The sequence below is a fragment of the Esox lucius genome, chromosome 13 (genome assembly GCF_011004845.1).
Source record: "Esox lucius isolate fEsoLuc1 chromosome 13, fEsoLuc1.pri, whole genome shotgun sequence".
Classification (NCBI taxonomy): Eukaryota; Metazoa; Chordata; class Actinopteri; order Esociformes; family Esocidae; genus Esox; species Esox lucius.
The window spans coordinates 6,256,936-6,268,083 of NC_047581.1; positions in this window are offsets into that span (position 1 = coordinate 6,256,936).

An 11,148-nucleotide genomic window follows, 5' to 3' on the forward strand; every position below is an offset into this window, starting at 1 on the left:
CACCCGAGTATCCAAGACATACGGCCGCAGGTCAGATGAAACGACAACAAAGTCGATCATCGACATGCGGCCTAGGGTGTCCTGGTGCCACGTGCACTGATGGACACCCTTATGCTTGAACATGGTGTTCGTTATGGACAAACTGTGACTAGCACAGAAGTCCAATAACTGAACACCGCTCGGGTTCACATCAGGGGGGCCGTTCCTCCCAATCACGCCCCTCCAGGTGTCACTGTCGTTGCCCACGTGGGCGTTGAAGTCCCCCAGTAGAACGATAGAGTCCCCAGTCGGAGCACTTTCCAGCACCCCTCCCAGAGACTCCAAGAAGGTTGGGTACGTAGGCACAAACAACAGTGAGAGACCTATCCCCGACCCGTAGGCGCAGGGAAACGACCCTCTCGTTCACCGGCGTAAACTCCTGCACATGGCGGCAGAGCTGGGGAGCTATAAGCAAACCCGCACCTAATTAACTAATTAATATTGGATATATATGTCTGGTGCTCAAATGGGAAAAGAAAAACGTTTATAAAGACTGATATTTGCCTTAAAAATGTCTTCTATAAAGTTGTTGTGCAGCTGCATGAGAAGATTGAAAGACCTGATGCTAATAGTAACTACTAGCATTGCCAGTGACAACAACAGCAGCATGGCAAAGTCAAATTTGAAAGGGATGGAAAAAGTGATGATCCAGGTCCGACAGCAGCGGTCAGCAAGGTCTTATAAGGGCAGGTCTGAATGTCTGTAGCCTAACACAAGCTTCTGGTCATCATGGTAAAAGGAACAAATATATGAATGTAATATGCAACAATTTCGGCTATAATATCTGCTATTGGCAAAAGAGAAATGTTCACAGAGATGCAAACAAATGTGGGTGCAACAGAGACAGAAATAATCTTTCTGAGGAATATGTCTGGGATCATCAACTCATGAAACTTGGGTTCAACACTACATGTTGGGTTCATATACTGCTCAAATAATTTAAGGGGAACACAAAATCTTCACAGTATAACACCAAGTCAGTTCAACTTCAGGGACATCAATCTGTCCAGTTAGGAAGCAGAAGTGATTGTGAACCAACATCACCTGTTTTGGTGCAAATGAAAGTGACAACAGGTACTGGAGAGGCAACAACCCCCAAAAAGGGAATGGTTTTACAGATGGTGGCCACAGACAATTGCTCTCCTTATCCTTCCTGACTGATTCTTCTCTAGTTTAGCATTTTGCTAGTGTCCTTGTCACTACTGGTTGCATGAAACGATACCTGTAGCCCATTCAAGTTGCACAGGCAGTCCAGCTCCTCCAGTCTCAAGAGCATGTAAGAGATTCCAGGAGATGGGCCGTTACACGAGAAGAGATGAACAAAGCCATAGAAGGGCATCAACCCAGCAGCAGGACCAGTATCTGCTCCTTTGTGCAAGGAGGGACAGGAGGAGCACTGCCAGAGCCCTACAAAATGGCCTCCAACAGGCTACTGGTGTACATGTTTCTGACCAAACTGTCAGAAACAGACTCCATGAGGGTGGCACGAGGACCTGACATCCTCTAGTATGACCTGTGCTCACAGCCCAGCACCATGCAGCTCGATTGGCATTCACCAATGAGCACCAGCATTGTCAGGTCCACCATTGGCACCCTGTTTTCTTCATAGATGTGAGCAGGTTCACACTGAGGTTGTGACAGATGTGAAAAGGTCCGGAGATGCCATGGGGAACATTATGTTGCCTGCAACAACATCCAGCATGACCAGTTTAGTGGTGGGTCAGTGATGGTCTGGTGAGCCACATCCTTGGACAGATCCACAGACCTCCACGTGCTAGCCAACGGTACCCTGACTGTTGTTAGGTACCAGGATGAAATCCTCAGACCCAACGTCAGACCTTACGCTGGTGCAGTAGACCTTCAGTTCCTCCTGGTGCAGGACAATGCCCGGCCTCATGTGGCCAGATTGTGTAGGCAGTTCCTGGATGATGAAGGCATTGATGCCATTAACTGGCCCTCCTCTTCCCTAGGCCTGAATCCAATTGAGAACCTGTTATGTATCGGTGCATCCAATGCCGCCCAGCAGTGCCACAGACTGTCCAGGAGCTCACTGATGCCCTGATCCAAGTCTGGGAGGAGATCCCCCAGGACACCATCTGCCGTCTTGTCTGGAGCATGCCCAGATGTTGTTGGAGAGCATACAGGCATGTGGGTGCATTAGACACTACTGAGTCACATTATGACTCGCCGTGATGAAATTCACTGAAGTTGGAACAGCCTGTGATTTCAGTTGTTTACTTCGGTTTTCGGTGTGAGTTTGAATCCAGCCCTCAATCGATTGGTGATTTTGGTTTTCACTGACTGTTGTTATGTCATTTTGTTCTTAATAAATTAAACACTGTACAGTAAAGATTTTGATCTTTAATTTTGTTAATCGAAACCCTATATGTGATTTAAGTGTTCCCTTAATTGTTTGCAGCAGTGTATTTTTGTTCAGTATTGATACAACTTGTTCAAATAATTGACAAATGTATTAAATAGCAATTCTTTGCCAATATATTTGATATGGGAAATCAGCTAGCAATAGTAAGATTTTTCACACAGCTGGGGTGGACCAATCGAGATTGAGTCTACCTATATATTAACCGAACCTACAAATACTCTGATCGATCTGATTTAATGTGATAAATAAAAAAAAATAAAAATGCAGAAAAACTGACTAGGTGCTCCTACTTATTTAAGGCTCTTTGCCACAAGTGAGTTACAAGTGACCCATATATCCTTCTATGTGGCCCTTTCTGGTTTTAGGAAACATTTACTGAGAAGATTCTTCACAGAGAGACAGACATTGTTATGTACCCAGGAAAATGTTATGCCATCCCCAAAGGTATGTTTTCTTTTCCCTCCAGAGTTTCTTCACTTATGCCATGTTTCCTTTCAGTGGGCATCCAAAAGATCTATGCCCATTTTTCATTTCCATAAGTGTTTTCATGCAAGTCCTTTTTGAAATGTACATTGGCTGTACAATGTACTGTGTATGGCAGAGTGCATGTGATTTGCTTTGCATTGAATGTGTTTGGTATCTGTCTGCCTCTCATTCACCTCTTAGTCTGTGGACCAAATGCCAGTAATAATATGTGGTGACAACAATGTCCAGTCTGACTCGGTCAGAGTGTGGTAATGTGTCTATGAGTGGAATTAGGTAATGGAACAGTCTGAAACAGTATGGTTTTTACTGGTGTTAACTGAGCCAGGCTATTAGCTAGTTGGGTCAGCTGGACCTGCAGCAGCTGATGGAATTAAAGTGCAATCCTGGTTCCTGGATAAAAGTTATCTGCACTGGTGCTGTGCAGAGATAACAACAGCTTTTATTGTTTGTGAACAAGTTATCCAACATGCTTTTTTGTCATGAGGAGTAACTATAAAAAAAATAAAAAAAGTAAACTATAAAACAGTCCACTGTCCTGAGCTAATCATTACTAAGGCCTCCATCTGTGGGGGATGTACAGCCCAAGATTGCATTTCTGCACATTTCCCAACCATCATGGTCCTTTATTCATTTAAATGTCTTGACAGCATGAGCTTTGCTGAGTATTGGAAAAAGTATGAAAGCCAACGGCCTAATATTATACAACACTGCTGTGTGTGTCTGAGTGTATGTCGTTTGGACTAGGATAAGATCTTGATGTAAGACCTCACTTATGTATTCCCTGCATGTGGCAAATAAACTCTTATTAGGAAAACCCCCAATTCCTGTGAAACAGTATGAGTGTCCTGAAAGGCACCCTTTTTTCTACATAGTCTACTTTTAATCCGAAAATTCTGCACTACTTAGGGGACACATTGTCATTTGGAACAGACTCTATTTCAACATAGTCTTTGTCCGAATAAGTGGAGCCACATCTGTTCAAACATCTTTAATGTAAGGGGAACAGATTTTGGAATCATTGTAACAGATACCTGCCTGGTGGTTATTGTCAATGAAAACCATTTATAATCTCTTTATTTGCATGTATGGAAAAGCAGGATCGCCCCTTAATATACATGCTTAAGGACCAACATAATAAATATAAAATAGCCTCTAAGGTCTATAAATTGTTGATAAAATTACATTTGTGATTTTGATATAACAGATTTTCATCCAAGAAGGATATTATGTAACGGAAAAGAATTCTGCCTTCCAAATGACTCACTATTTACTATAGATCCCTATGTGTTTGACCAGGGCTCCATTAAAAATGAGTGTACTATGGGGAATAGAGTGTCATTTGGGATGCATAGTGTTTCCACTGGACCAGACCAGACAAATGATTGTTCTGGTTCCTTTTAGTGGAGAACAGGAAAACCACTTGTTCCTCCAGCCTCCTCGTTTGTAAGCACTTTCTGGGGTGAGTAAGTCACTGATACAGTACATTTCTATGTTTGCATCTATATCTTATTCCTTCATGTATGAAGAACAGCTCTCTTGGGTCAATGCTACGTATCTGTCAGTCCATATTTTATTGACGTAAGTCCATGTTAAGTCATCTGAATTCTGAATAGGGCTAAGATCATTTAAAAACTTGCCCTGTTTTTATACTTGATATTAGATAGCCTACTTAAGGTTTAGGAACTATCGATCAAGTAAAATTGTCTACAATTCACTTTCTTTAAATAACCATTATAAACGTTAATGTACCACAACCATCACTAGCAACATCTTTAATGAAAGTAATGGGAGCATGTCAGCATGTAAAAATAACATTGCAAAATAATCTGAAACCATCTAACATTTGTTTGATATTACTTACAGATAAGGCTTCCTTCACAGGAGATTTGAATTACTCTTGTGTGTTTGTTCTTGTGGAAACATGGTTGACAAAAAATACTCAAAAACGCTCTCCAAGACACCAGACCCCATCTGGGGCCAATCAGATCATCTCCTTTTCCCATTGTTCGTCTGCAAAGTGTAAAAGCATCAATTTAAGTGAGAACCATCAACTTTCAAGACAATTAACTGAAATGGTGAACAGATCAACTGGACTCTATGGTACAAGCCTGTTTTGAGAATACAGACCGGAACATGAATCGATGCAGACCAGACATGGGACCACACAATTCTGCAAGTCCTAAGCAAGACTCAAGTTTTCACCTTCAGGTCTGAAGTCAAGTATTAAGAATAATGGACACATCTCAATTAAGACCCAAGTCCATCATTTTGGGTTTGGAGTGCTCAAGTCAATATTTTATTTCGATTGTTGGATTTTAGAAGTTATATAGTGGACAAATAATAGCGTACCTGTTTGAGTCAAAAGGAGAGATACATTCAGCTATTTATTGGATTTGCATCAAGCATCATTAGATGCTTGCTCACCGATATATAAAAGATGGGCCTTTCTACCTAGAACAATTCTGTGACCCACAGATCACTCTACCCTTGAAGCCGACTGGTCACTCACACATTCCTGAAGTTGGCAGAGCGTGACTTCCTGAGGGAGAATCTAAACACAGATGTTCTCTTGTCCCTTAATTAATGAATCTAGATAAGCTTAATTGTTACTAAACATAATTTATACAGTCAGAATACTACAGTATGTAAATGCAAATGTGTATTTCCTGTACTCTTACATTACTTGATAGTACACAAAAAGAAGTTTCCATTGAATGTGCATTAAATCACAGTCCCTTGCGAACACATAGAAACTGCAACAGAGAATGTTTTTTTTTAATGTTAAATGTTTAGGGTGAAAATCCAGGCTGTGAGGATTGGCTATCACCTTCTCCTCACAACTCTTAACACTAGGGACCACCGGAGACATGTGCTCAGGCCTCTGCTTAAGTCTGTTGGCTCTGCATAACACTAACTCCATCTAAACATTTGCTGATGACACCATGGTTTTAAGCCTGATAACTAACAATGATGAGTCAACCTACAGGGAAGAGGTAAGCAAACTGGAAGAGTTGTGCCAGGATAACAACCTGTCCCTGAATGTCAGCAAAACAAAGGTGTGATTGTTGTATTCAGGTATCAGAGAGTACATCAAAGGGGCTACAGTAGAAACATTCAACAGTCTGCAGTTCTAATTTGTCCGCAGAACCAAGGACTTGTCTTGGTCCAACAATACCACAAGTGGTGTGCAGAACAACATAAACCCCTCTCCTTATGGCAACTGAAATGAGGCATGACATACTGGGTCCTCTTCTAACACCATCGCTGCACCATCAACAGCATCCTGACTGGCTTATTCACGGCCTGGTTATAGATTGCAGAGCTCAGGCCATTACTATGGCTGCTCTCCCACCCATCCTGGACATCTTTGCGAAAGGATGCCGGACAAAAGCAATGCAGCATTATCAGGGACCCTTCACACACATGCTATGCCAACTGTTGGCGAGGAGTGTACCGAAGCATGCGGTTCAGACTGGTGAACACCTGAACACCTACACTGACTCTGGTTCACAACACACACAAACTAACAAACAACACCACCCCCAACCCCACAAGCGCAGACCCGGTTGATCAACCCATATCAGTTCTCTGCATGCTACAGTTGCTGCTGAGCCTACAATATTTTTCTGCTATTTTTTTTGTGTTTCTTTAGTCGAGTTCTGCTAGTAAGAATTTTATTGAATTGGTCGCCTTGGGGATCACTGCGGCATGTGACATTTAAAACAGAAAACTTTGGCCATGAAATATACATGCTCACACATTACTTAGATTTTTAGATAGCAATGGCTTATGTTTGAAAGGGTTGTTTTTTTCTCTATAGACTTATTTCACATTGAGGAACCATCCAACATCAAGTTATAACACAGTAAAGTTCTAAAAACTTGTTGCATGTTGGCTTCTCAGCATGAGGATGTGTTGGTCTATTCTAGGGTTGATTTTCATTATGCCGTTGAGCCAAATCCTTGTAGGGTGCCATCTATGATTAGTCTAAGGTTTCTTCTCTCTTTCTCCTACTGTCAATGTAAACATGGTGAGGCCCTAGAGAGCCCAGGCTTTTGTGTAGGATTGAGGTGTTGTTGGGATTAAGTTGAAGGGGACAAATCCCTCAAACTAAAACACACACACACACACACACATACACACAATTTGATACAGTGAGTGGAGAAGTAAATCCATGTTTCTTTTACAGCTAAGAGCTCACTCTTTCGCTCTCTCTCTCTCTCTCTCTCTCTCGCTCTTTCTCCCTCTCTAGCTGAGGCTTTTGTGTTTTCCTCATTAGTCACTGACCTGACCTCCTTCCTCAGGGAACAACACACTGCCAGCAGCAGCTGTACAGTGGGGAAAGGTGCTAACAGCCACTGTGGAAACATCAATAAAACTTCTCTCTTGCTCCCTCTCTTTCCCCAATATAGGTCAGCAGTTCTGGCACTTTCTTTTGCTTTCTAGAATCAGTAACATCTACAGTAAATTAGTCTGTTTGTATGTGTGTGTGTGTGTGTGTGTGTGTGTGTGTGTGTGTGTAAACATTGAATGTCAGAGGAACACAGCTGCAAGAGCTGAAACAGTCATTGGCACAGTCTGACAGAGACAGAGCCCTACTCTGACCATTAAAGGAGAATTACAAACATCAGCTAACTTTAGCCACCAATTGCAAAACAATTATTTGAGAGTGTGAGCTTGCATATAATTGCCATCACTTTTAATTCATACCAAGCAAAATATGGAGTTCCTTTCAGGTGATTTGTATTTTTAGGAACAGCTTTTTTTATGCTCACAAGTAACACATTACTTCAATTTATTTTTAACTAGTGAAATACTGACCAATGACAACTGCATCGTAGTTTGCAGTCACTCTTGGCCAACAGGCCACTTTCAGGCTGAGCAGCCATCTAATATCGCATTATGTACATTTGCCCTCAACAGTCTAGGGGGGTGCAGCTGCCTCACAGATGGAGGTTTAAAGGGGCATTTCATGCTGGGGGAACGCTGGCTGGTTTGTTTCATGTTTAAAGGGGCATTTCACGCTGGGGGAATGCTGGCTGGTTTGTATCATGTTTGAGAGATTTCCAAGTCAGAGAGATTTGTTTCAAACAAGATTTGGCCTGAAAAAGTCCAGGAATGGGATTTGCGTGCTAAGCAATGCAAATCCCATTCCTGATTGATAGAGCCACTGGATGACTTTCATTGATGTTCCCACCAGCAGTCTCGATATGCACAAGGTGTCAAAATGTTTCCACTTTCTCAAACACTACAACTCTGCTGGGGCGATACTTCCTGCTTTGAACTTAACCCTAACAAACACAGTGAGGATAACCACCAAACTGGACCTAGGGTATATTTTCATTGCCATAATGACTTTAACTCAGTGGTTTCTAACTCTCTTTCTGTAGAGCTATCGTCCAGTAAGTTTTCACTCCAGTTAAAAACCTACTGGATGGTAGCTCCCAGGGAACTGGGTTGGAGAGCCTGCTTTAAGGGCTAAATGATTCGTTTTGTAATTACCTCTGGCTGCTACTTATTAAAGAGAAAAAATATAGGAAAATGTCTTATTTGAATTCTGGGACCAAAATACTTACAGTCCTCAATAACCTTTTGATTTGTGCCAATGTGCGGCTGCTTAGGGGATGTGTGTGTTTATGGGTGGAGTAGGCAGGATTTGCAGACCAGCTGTATGCCCACCAACTATAATCCTTAGCCTGCTTTCTGACTGGAAATGAGCTCCACTCACATAGCTTGAGGCAAAATAATGGGATGGAGAAGGGGAAGAGATGGAGAGATACAGAAGGGAGTGATACAGGTAGTGAAAGCAAGAGAGGAACAGAGAGTGAAGTAGAGAGTGAAAGAGAAGACACAATATCCATTAAATTAGTTGTGAAAATATTGAGATTCCCACTTGCCACATGATTGTTTATTCAGGGAGCCAGATTATTAAACAATGCCTGCACCTTCATATCTGTGTTACTCTACCTTATTGTCACCCTCTCTCATTCATAAATGTTTATCATAATGAAGAGAATGAGAATCAAAGCGAATTGCTAAATACATTTACATATACTCAGAATTAATTCCAAAAATATTCAAATGAGAGATTCAGAGGTGTGTGGATAGAGACAAAACAACTATAAATGTTTCCATTCTTTCTTGTCTAGCAGCTGGGAGCAGCTTCTTCACTGTGATCTGAGGAGATTGAATGGCAAAGAAAGATTTCACAGGTAATTCCACATCTGTGGATTCTCAATTGCTTTTATTGCTTGCTGCCGCACCTCAATATCCACATTTAATACTTCAAGAAATTGTCTTATGTGCGTATGGCAAAATGTTATTGCCTGTGAACGTGGATACGCCATAGGCAATTCTACCAAAGAGACAAAGGCCATGTCAGAATAAGATTGGAATAACTGAAATACAATTGAGATTTCGGTTCAGGGTAAGTTCACCATTACACTGCTATTTACTGCTGAATGCTGAAATCTCTTGCAGGTGCCCTCATGTGTCAACTCTGTTCATTGTGTTCTTACTGGCATGGCTTCATAATGCCAGGATGGCCTTTGGGTATGATATGTGGTCTCCAGGATCCAATGAACAAATGGATACTCAGGCACACGTCAGATGTGTTAGAATCCCTCTAAAAGATTAAGTATGGAAAAATACCAATAAAAACAAGTTATTAAAAAATCAGCAGCTGCTGATCTGCTTTGACAGCTGTGCGGAATGGTTACGATGAGGATGATGACACAACTTTGTGGTCAGAGCAATGTGTTTTTTCATCAGTGATGTCATAAACGTGAGACACTGTACTAAGAGTCAGATTTTGGTCACAAACCCTTCTGATGTGTAACCAAAATCTGAAACTGTAATGAACACCGGAACCAGGGATTTGAGATTCCAGTTGCGGAACACAACTGTCGATTTATTGGCTAAGGCACAAAGGGATGAGGCACAAATAAAACGAGAGAGACAGGCAGGCAGGTACGGTAACCGATGTTCAGGATAGTCCACGGGGCAGGCAGGCAGGATAGTCCACGGGGCAGGCAGGCAGGATAGTCCATGGGGCAGGCAGGCAGGATAGTCCATGGGGCAGGCAGGCAGGATAGTCCATGGGGCAGGCAGGCAGGATAGTCCATGGGGCAGGCAGGCAGGATAGTCCACGGGGCAGGCAGGCAGGATAGTCCACGGGGCAGGCAGGCAGGATAGTCCACGGGGCAGGCAGGCAGGATAGGCCACGGGGCAGGCAGGATAGTCCACGGGGCAGGCAGGCAGGATAGTCCACGGAGCAGGCAGGATAGTCCACTGGGCAGGCAGGATAGTCCACGGGGCAGGCAGGATAGTCCACGGGGCAGGCAGGCAGGATAGTCCACGGAGCAGGCAGGATAGTCCACTGGGCAGGCAGGATAGTCCACGGGGCAGGCAGGATAGTCCACGGGGCAGGCAGGATAGTCCACTGGGCAGGCAGGATAGTCCACGGGGCAGGCAGGATAGTCCACGGGGCAGGCAGGATAGTCCACGGGGCAGGCAGGTGGGTCAAGAGGCAGGCTTCTAAACACGGAGACAGAAGGGGACAGGGCAAGGGAGGGCAAAACAACAGGCTGGGAATTAACGATAAGCAAGAGCGTGATACAAAGGCTTAGCAGGTCCACTACGAACAATACCTCACACCTGAGTGGTGGTAGAGAACTGGCTAATATATAGAGAGACAAAGGGGCGCAGGTGTTTAGTATTCTGGTGACTGAGATCTGGATTGCGAGCTGCGTTCAGGTACACTGCGTTGTGGGTGCATAGTGATGGCTGGTAGGGAGGAGCTGTAGCAGGAACGATGCGAGGACCTCACAGAAACAACATTTTTTAAATATATTTTTTTAACTGTATATCTATTTGCAGGTCAGACATGTCTGTTTAACTTCTACCTCCAAGACAGAGACATGTTGTTGACGCCCCCATTCTGGTTGTTTCTGTGAGACACAGTGAAATGTGATGTTTTGTATTGTGGTTCAGATATACAGACGGGTGACAAATTAAAGGTGGAACCTTTGTAATGAGGGGTTTATTCATGGCAACCCCACTAACTCCCTCTCTATATAGTCCCTCTCTATTAACTGTCTGATCACGTTCATAGACATTCTTAGTCACCTGGGAATGAGTTGCTCTTCTGTTTTTCCTTATACACTCACCTAAAGGATTATTAGGAACACCTGTTCAATTTCTCATCAATGCAATTATGTAATCAACCAATCACATGGCAG